The sequence below is a fragment of the Passer montanus genome, unplaced genomic scaffold (assembly GCF_014805655.1).
Source record: "Passer montanus isolate IOZ18808 unplaced genomic scaffold, ASM1480565v1 scaffold13, whole genome shotgun sequence".
Taxonomy (NCBI): domain Eukaryota; kingdom Metazoa; phylum Chordata; class Aves; order Passeriformes; family Passeridae; genus Passer; species Passer montanus.
Window position 1 is genome coordinate 10,337,284 of NW_024359832.1, and position 10,301 is coordinate 10,347,584.

Genomic DNA, 10,301 nt, shown 5'->3' on the forward strand with positions numbered 1-10,301 from the left:
TACTTAAACATAAAATTTAAGTATATCGTTTTGTCACATAAGAATTCAAACACTAACACTGATTTGTGTCTATCACATTTGAAAATATTAATGCATGAAAAATAATATTTCAGGTTTTTTTAACTGTCCTGGACACATACTGCAAACAGAGCTACCAGCTCTCCCCACCAGACAGCAGTAGGAAAACAGGCACTGAGTCAAACTGCAACAGACAAGTGTTTCCACTACATTACCTCGTCTTAATGTATCAAGTATCAACACATACAGGCAGTCTATCATTTTCAATATCAAAAAGGAAGCAATTTCCTAAAGTTAAAAAAGCCATTTGCCCTTCGTTAAACATAAACAAAAATAAACCAGAATCATGAAAGATTAATTCTACTTCAATACATTAGACTCCATTTTCAAATATCACAGGAAGTTAATTTCACAAGAAATGCGATTCTGCTTCCCAGAGAAATACACTACAAATAGAACATAAAGAAAAAACCCCAATTTTAATAAATCAGAATTGTTTTCAAATATGTTGGTGTTTCTGTCTTGTTTTGTTAAGTGTCCTGTTGCTGAGCTATGACCTTCATAGGCAATAAAATACATCTGAAGTTCTTCATTCACATCTCTGAGAAACACGTTTGGTAATACTATTCTGCCTTGTAATTTCACTTTGATTTTATCAAATATAAGGAACGTACATACTCCAGGCTTTATCTCTGTTCTCATGCCCTAAATGCAATACCCTAAAAGCTGACATCCAAAAAACTATTCCATGTCAGTCACATCTATCAATGTTTTAATATTTTTACAGCACAAATGTTTTAATATTTTCTATACCAACACAATGACTTATAGGCTGTAAATCTTCGCTTTAAATCTTTTTCTGTCTGTAACAATTTTAAAGTAATTTCTATGCCAAGTCATCTGCTGGGGTCAGGCAGACAGTATTTTTCTATTCTGTATTTCTGAAAAATACTGAGTACAATTGACATACAGCTGATACCAGAAAATGGGAGCATATTTATGCCTTACTGCACATAACAAAATGCTAAATTCTTTATTTGCTCTACTAAACAACAAAGAAAATAGTTTTCTCTCTTCATTAACTTAATGTCTTTACTGAAATTTTAATTGAAACATATAAGGTAACACTTGGAAAAGTTTCCAGTTACTACAAAAACAGACAAACACAAAAAATCCTCTTCTGACATTTAATATGTGCACTGAAGTTCTCTTCATGCAAGTAAAATTTTACTACCAATGTCAAGCCAAAGCCATAACATTGCCTCTAAAATATTTTTAAACTTACTCGGTTAACACTATTTAAAAAAAAAAAGAATCAACATTTTTCAAACTAGGAGAATATGCTCAGAAAAATTTCACTCCTATTCAAAAATTCTCTCTAGACAAAACACGCTGGAGACAAAAGAACAGCAGTACTTGCATATGTGACAAAGATGAGGCTATCATGAAAAAGAACCCAACCTTGAAAACCAAGGCTTTTATAGTTTACTTCAAAGTGGTATCATTGTAAATTGAAAGCCCAGTATGCTCACCATATTGTAAGCAGATGCAGGTTTTCTCACTTCTTTACATATGATAACATTACACACAGCCTACACCAGACTATGCTACTGACCCAATTTCCTACTAGCTTAGTAATCATCAATTAAGTTCTCAATTTGTCCTTCCTTTCGTCTTTAAAATTTACATTTGGTATTCTTAAGATTTGTTTTAAAGGAGAAGGTGTGAAGGCATTAAAGGAAAAGTCTTCCATCCAGGCATGTCAGAAATTCAACTTGAAATCTTTCCTTTAAGCAAGTCTATAAATTGACTTCTCTTCAGCATTTTGGAGCTGGCCAAATTATGTGTTCTTGCAATGGTGACATTCCTGCCCAAAGCACAAGTTTGACATTCAGTGGTCCCTTCTCAATCTGTATCTATCATCTCTTTGCAAAGGCAGATCCCCCAAAAACAACTGTGTCATCATAATTTCCTCCCCTACCCCCTGACACTGAGGGCTCCAATTCACAAACACAAATAAAAATGTCATCCTTATTTATGAAACCTTGTATCCTCACCCTATTTTCTTAGAATGCTCCTAGGAAGCACTCTGTACTAAAGAAGTTGCTGACGTAGCACATTTACATCCCAAAGCATAAAGTAAATTAGAACAGAACAAGAAACAAGGTAAGGCTGAAAAACCCTCAGAAAGTCCTGATCAAATCCCAAATAGGATTATCTGTGCACAAGTTCTACTTCCTTTCAACATGTATCTCATGGCAATAATAAAGAATGTCTGTATTTGTTCATTCATGCATATAAATAAATTCTCCTAAGAAATACCTTAGTAAAACCTGTATGTTTTCACCATCACATCAGTTAGAACCAATACATTGTATAGACTGAGGAGAGACAAGTTTCAGTGGAACTTAAAGCATGCTAAGAGAACAGGGTGTCAAGAATTGGTATGCCTGTAGAAGCCCAGAGCTTGAAAATAGGGCAATAACCTTCCAGAAGAAAGAATTCATCTCAACAAGAACAGGCTCGTTCAAGAATGAGGATTTCTGTAAAGCTATACTACATTGCATAAAATTGCTTTCTATCTTGCAGTTCTTAAAGAACTACTTTTTACACACGGAGACATTTTGTATGCACTACATTATAAAGGCAGAAAACTGAAAATCTACTTGCATGGCCATGTCTAGCCCAAAAATAAATGATAACCCACACTTTTAAGTGAGATCTATTACAAAAGTCTACATATTTGTCCCATGAGCAGAGCAAAGAAATTCTCTGACACTGCCAGTTTTCTGACATTCCAGTAAATTCCACATTGTTTTGGTAAGAAGTCTCACCTTTGCTTTCAGTGATTTAATAATTGACACATCTGAGATTCTCTGGGGATTAATAAATTTTAAAAACTGGTATATAGCTTTATGGCATTCACCAAGTTTTAAAACATTTTGAGAAGAATTAGCCATTTTCATGTGCAGAAGGAGAATGGAATACAGGTTCTTTTCAAAATGTTTTTACAAGCCAAGAAAGTAATTAATGAAAAAGTGTTACATAAGTTACTGCACTATAACTGCAGAATAAAATAAGATTCAAGGTGATGTTAACTAAGTTGCAGTCAAAAGCAGAAGGAAGGGAAAGAGAAGAGTATGGAAATAGTAGAAAATGAGACAAGATAGTAAACCATCAATTTCACTGATCTATTTAAGAGCAGTGTAACTAAATCATCTTACAAAAACCATTCAGTGGATTGCAAAAATTATTTGCAACTCTAGATAACCTTTGACTTCATCCATATTTTGACTGGAAAGCTGCAGAAATTATTCCATATATGAAATGCACTAATAAAGAGAAGCAACAAACTCAGATATATTGAAGTGAAATTAATATGCAGAATTAATGCAAGCAACAACACCCTGAAAAACCCAAATCTATCCCAAGAGAGATCAGTTCTTAAACTCAAAGAAGTTCTACCTTAATATGAAAAATACTGAGCTCAGAGCTCATTTGTTTGTAGCCACCCACAGCAACACCTTACAGAAGGTGCAAACCCTGAAGTAAATTCAGGACTTGCACAGAATGCCCAAAAGAATTCCACCCTTTTCTAAACAGCATCAGCTGCTCCATGGAACTGCACACTGAGCTTGGGCATTGCTTAAAGGTAAGCTTTAATGCAATCAATCAATCAATCAATCAATACCTTGTCTTCCACACTTGCCAGGAGCAGCTTACCTAGTAAGCAGAGTAAAGCTATTAACATTTTTAAGTAACAGTACTTAATCAGTCTCAAACAACAAACTAACAGAGAGAAATCAATGCAACAAACATTGCTTAAGTTTCTTAAACGTATTGGTGTAAACAACTGCAAGTTGCATTGGGCTTTTAAATCTACAGGTTTTGAGAATACAGAAGTCAGCAGATCATATAAATTATGGCAGTAAAATTTAATCTCTACACTAACAGCTTCTTTGGTTTTTTGGGGTTTTTTTTCCTAAGAAGTTTAATTATTTCAACAGAAAAGCACAAACTTACTTACACTTGGGATACAACAACTGAGTTAGAACAAACTTAAACATTTGTGTTCTTTAAATTCCCTTGTTTGATACAAGACCACATGGTTAATGATTTACTGATCCCTTACAAAGGTTTATGTGTTGTAGTAAAACCTGATTAATAGAATTCCTTTAACTTGGCAATTAAAACAAATATTACATGACTATTAAAAGCCAAAAACACAACTGCAAGAGTACTAGACTGAGGCAAAAATTAAATATATACTATTCCAAGTACAGACAACCAAAAATTTACAGAAATTGTCAAACAAGTCAAAAAAAAACCCACAACCTTTTTTATTAAAGTTGAGAGTCAAGTACGATTTTTCAAATTGCAACAAAACTTTGCAAATACATGCAGAGACAATAAATAATCTACTTTACTAAAAATGCAATCTATGATGCTTCTAAAGCATCACCTTTAAATGAATAATTCCTTTTGACATCATTTATATGTGCCCTTCCAGGCCAAACAAGAATAGGCAATTCCACAAATGCAGACCAGTGAGGTGACAAATGAAATAACTAGCTCCATAACAAGAACTTTCACATTTTTTTACTCTAAAAGCTAGTATTCCTTTTATTCTAAAAACAAGTAACAACTAATTGCTAATTTCTGCCTACTCTCTAGCATATGCAACTTCATATACACTTTTAAAAATCTCTTTTAATAACACAAGCACACGCTTTTCTTACTTGAAAGGGCCTTCTACCTCAAGCCTATTTGAAATGGCTCCAAAAGGAGAGGGTAAGGACTTTCACAAAAGAAGATATTTTATATGCTTTAACATGCCCTTGCACTTTTCAAATTAGATCAGTATTTGTTAGAATTGTATGCTTCTACCTATGCACAAAAAAAAGTACACACATGAACACAAAGAAGAGTGTACATAATTGCTAAATAAAAGGAAACAATTTGAGGAAACAAAACACAAGCAACTACAGAAAATTAAAATGAAGACAAGTAGAATTTTAGCCCCATTTTTCATACACACATCTTGACACAAATGGGATCTGAGGATTTACACGTTCTCACAATATTTTATTTTTATTTCCATATGTATTGCTACATAGTAAACCACATCAATACATGCCAAGTTCATATAACAATACCTGAGCACAGGCCCATTGACCTACATATGCAAAACACCTGCAGTAGCCCAGTAAAACACAGAAGGGAGGAAGAGTTTTTGAGAGCTGTTTTCTACCTTGTTGAAAATAAGCCAGATGGCAACTTAGAACAAACTTGGGCAACAGTTTCATGTAACATTTGTCCTTCAAAAATGCCAGTTAGAATTTGTTCAATGATCCCTATTATCCTGATCCAAACCTAAGAGTGCCACCTGCATGCTGCTCTGCCTGCACACTGCGAGTCTGATTAATCTGTTTCTGCAGTGTAGCAAATTACACACCCACATGAAGATGTGGCTGATAGAAGCCACACCTCAGAGAGGCTTCAAGCAGAAACAAGGAAACCAGGTCAATCATACAGCCATGTCTGCTGCATTGTGTCTTCCTGGCACCTCTGAGACTCCAAACTGACTTGAAATCCTCTCTCTACTCAGGAGCATCATCCTGGCTCCGATCGGAGCTCCCCTGCCCAGCCACCCCCGGGTCCCTTGCAGGAGCACAAAGCAGCAGAACAAACTGCAGCACAAGCTGAAGCTGCAGCATTTGGTGCCTCATTAACTAATTAGGAAGATAACAGAAAGATGATTTCATAAGTCAGTTTTGAGTTTTTCTGTATAGGTGCAAATATTTAACTCAGCTTGCACATGCCTCAAGCAGGACTTGCAAAGTGAACATAATCACCAGCCTGTGGTTTTGTATGCTCAGTTCACAGCCAGGTAGATACTTTCTCTTCTGTTAGGGGACAAGGGAGAGACAAGAAATGTGCTGAAAATAAAGGGAAATAATATCTCCATAATTACGTATTCAACTGGAGATACAGTAACTCACTAGAATCTAAGCAACATTACCAAAGAAGGTTTGTGCATAAATATGCATAATATGTAATAAATGTTTCTTCTTAATAGGAGTTACCCCCCAAAAAATGTGATATCATTTATCATTTGATATGTGGAATGTTTTAGCAAAAATCAGGAAGATTTTGCCTTGTTTGGATCCACAGGAATGCTTGGTCACACAGAGCCAACAGATTCCTGACAAAATGTCCTCCAATTGTTTGCTATTTAACATCACATGTTTACCAAATATGGGAAAATTACCCCTCCCTGTAAGGGGCCTTTTTTAACTCAGCCTACCAGAGAGCATTGGGCTTTCTCCTCCATCATCAATATAATAAATATTGCATAAATATGTTCTAGCAGTAAAACAGCTGCATTCAATTCTGTCTGAAAAATGTTGACTTTGTTCTTTGAAGGTAAGTTAGTATTTTATCTGTAGACAAATTCAACAGCCAGCAGATCATACAAAATCCTTTTCATAAGCTTTTGTACTCAATAGAAGAGACAGTACAATGTGTAAAACCGAAAAAAGACAATCTTCAGAGACAGGATACAAATGCATCAGAGAAATATTGAACACAATGTATGAAGCACTTCTTTTGTTCTCAGAGGCTCACAACCAGTTTATGCCTGAAACAAACACTGACTTCCTTTTTTCCTGCTGGAGAGCTACAAGTTCAGTTGAAGAAATGACACGGAGCATAACAATCTTCTTCCTTCCTACTGAATTTTGCTGTTGGCAAAGGAAAACACGTCAGCAGAAAACAACATCTATGACAATTTGCAGAGCAAATCAAGTCTGAGCTGCAGAGGGAGATGTGGAGGGGAAGAGACAGAACAGCTGACCATTGCTGACTGGCACACTAAGTCACCTGAGGTAATTAAACATACTGGAATGTTTTTGAGAACTTCTTACCAGAAAGATTGCTAATTGGTCTTAACTCCATTAAACTGTTTGCTTAATAAGCAGCTATTAAAAGTTGCTAAACAGAGAAAAGCAGAGGTAATTACACCTTCCTTGCTTGAGTACTGCATACTGCTCTGCTCATCCCTAAACAGAATCAGCATAATTTTAAAGAAAGAAAGAGGAAGTCTTCATAAGCAAAAAAAAGCACGGGATAGAAAACAAAGTGAAGAAAAACAAACCAAAAGCATACAAAGGATATAAAAGTGAAATGAAACAAACCAAAAGCATACAGAAAATAAAAGTTACTCTCCAACTGACAGTATTTTGAAAAGCTACTAGCTAAAAAAAGATACAAACTAGATGTAAACTGTCTTTACATAAATGCCTTAATAAACAGTTACAATTATAAGTGAGTTCTATTGATCATTATGTCCAAGACACCAATTTTTTTCCAAATGAGATCTACATGATGGAGCATAAAGCCATGTTTATACTGAGTAAGATAAAAATCAAGCAGTCTGGAACACATCTTCACAGTTCAGGACACAAGGCATTTAGTAATTGGTTTTTGTTAGGAAGAATTATATTAAATTGCTGTGCACTAGACTTCTTGCAATATCCTTTCTCAAGCCCCAGGCAGATGGTTATTTCAAGATATTAGATAAGCTATTTATTTTCTGAATTTGTAAGGTAATGATTAGGCTGTTAAACAAGATTTTAACCAGTTACTTATGGACCAGTGCAGGAGGGAAAGCACACACTAACATGCCTAACATCCCATTTGTGAATAGCATCAGTTTTTGTCTGACAGACCAGTCTGGAAAAAATACAACTCCCTAAAGAGCCTCTGTGGATTTCTACATTACACCAGCATGGATAATAAACATGGTTTTTTGCTTACAAAAGCAGACAGCAATGTTTTAGTTAGAGTTTAGAGTATCCCACAGGAATTGAATCCTCTGTCCCATCAGGAAGTGAAATTTTAGCAATATGCTTCTGAATAACAGATGACAGTGATAGGTGCTCGGCAGAAATGCAAGTAAGATAATTCTTTTATGAAAGCAGTAAAAATAATGCCCAAGACCACTCTGTTCTGAATACAGTATTTTGATAGTCTGTGACAATCTACAGTTATATCCAAAATTTGATTCCATTAATTACATTCTTTAAAATGGGTTAGAGATGCATAGATCATATGCATGATGATGCATAGATCATATGCATCATCATGCATATGATCTATGCATCCTCCTTGTCTGTTATCCAAGTCTTTGGAAGAAAAATAATTCTAAGGCCAAATTATGTACAACAAAGTGAAAAACCTTTAGGGTTTGTTGCAGCATTTTTTCAGTACTACTGCTTTTTGGACAATCTGTTCTCATGCGTACACTAAAACAAATTCTGCTAAACCAAGTTTTTTAAAAAAGCAAACCTACTCTAAACACAAAGGTGCTTTGTCAGTGAATTAGCTAAGAACTTCTAGGCATGTAACAAAAGTATGCAAGAATATGCTATGAGTGGACTAAAAAATACACAATGTAACCTGTGAGGCACTCTCAGAGTGGAAAATTTCAAAATCACCATGTTTCTCCTATAAAAATAAACAACATAACTAAAGATGTTTCTTAATTTAGCATTTCTGTTTTGCTTTATAGTTGTTTATTCTACAGTTATAAAATTTATACAGCTAAAACGTATCATTTACTTACATTAACAAATACACCAAAAGAATGGGAGACAAGGAATTGTCCAAAGCAACATTTCACAGCTGCCTGACTTGTTTACTGCTGGGAACTGTGTATGCAACCCTTTAACCCTACACAAAACAAGTCTGTCACCTGTATGTCTTTAGGATAGTAGGCCATTAATGGCCAGGGTTTTTTTCCTAAACAAATGCAAAAATAACTCAAAATTTTTTTACAATGGAACAGCATGGACAAACTTTGCTCCCGTGACAAAGCTCTTCCCAATCCACACCTTATTCCACTGGCAACTTTTACTTAGTTTCTCTACCCGTGTCCAGTCAGTCTCTGTCTCCTGTTGAACATTCATTAGGCCAGGCTGGCAACCTCTCCTTAGTTACTCTCTTCTTTCTACAATCTGGTTGGGAACAGTGACAGCTGGTTGGGACATCACAACTGCAGCAAGCAGGTGCATGGACAGAATGGAAGAGTTAAAACTTGGACATACTTTTTGCTGAAAGCTGACTATGCTACTTTTAATTATGGAATATTTCATATCCATGGAACATTCAGTTATTTACTAGCATCACTATACACAAGCAAAGTCCCAGTTCAGGGATATTAACACTGTCACACTGCATAGAACAGTCATTTTGCATATATTCAGTGATACAGGCATTCAATAATTGGGCAAAAATCACAAAAAAGTTAAAATAAATTCGGACAGTAACACAGCCTTAACTAATCTAAATGGCTGTGCATCATATTTATTACAAACAGATTTCTGAAGTACTCACCCTCACATCATTTCTCCTCTATCTGAACCAAACTACTTTACAAACATATAAAAGGAAAATCCACACAGAAAAAATTTTAACTCATTGCTTGGCAAGTTCCATTGGACATTCAACTGGGGAAAAGCCCAAAAGTGAAGGTAATGTTAGACAGGTGTCCAAAGCCAGAGCTTATCCCAAACAAAAACAAAGACATATATTTTTAAAATTACATTACACAGTAAGTAATTCTATACTAGAAAAATCATTACTTCTAAAAATATTTAGTTATTAAAAGATTTGCATATAAAGAGCTGCCCAGAAGATTTCTAGAAGCCCTAATTACATGAAACACATTTGCTGTGCTCAGAATTACAGTGCAGAACTTAGGAATAAATGTTCATCTATTACAACTTGCGTTAATCAGAGATAACAGGCAAGAGTTCCTGCAGATTCCAACGTTAGTCCAAAAAAATGAACAGCCACTCAGGAGAATGCTGTCAGATATTCCCAACAACTTCTATAAGATCCTCCAACACAGGACAACTGTAGCCTCCTAACAAGGTGCAAATTATGTTACCAAAAATTCGTGAAGACTCTGGGTTTTCTCTGTCTCTCTGATATCCTTCAAAGACAAGTCTATGCCATCAGAAAAAAAGGCATTGCCCACAACTCTCATCCTTCTGACTGCAAAAAAAAAAATGAACACTAATAAGCCACTCAGAGCAACTCCAGGGCTGTGGCAGCTTCAAAGGCAGAGTAGGCAGCCCAGCACTCTGCCTGTGACTAAACCAATCACAGCTGCATAATACTGAACAATTGTGGGCGAGCTTATCACAATTTCTAATTTAGCACAACACTCTGCTGTGAAGAACAAAGTGTAACTTTAAGCTCCCTGATGCATTTAATGC

The 10,301-nt window shown here is 35.5% G+C and overlaps 1 protein-coding gene across 1 annotated transcript in view; it reads right to left on the bottom strand.

The window, feature by feature from the left end:
* Positions 1-9,989, bottom strand: part of STIM2 (stromal interaction molecule 2) — a 49,214-nt gene extending 39,225 nt beyond the window's left edge. The window contains exon 1 of the mRNA XM_039698827.1: positions 9,971-9,989. The gene's annotated coding sequence lies outside the window, so the exon portion shown is untranslated. The remainder of the gene's footprint in view (positions 1-9,970) is intronic.
* Between the last annotated feature and the right edge of the window lie 312 nt (positions 9,990-10,301).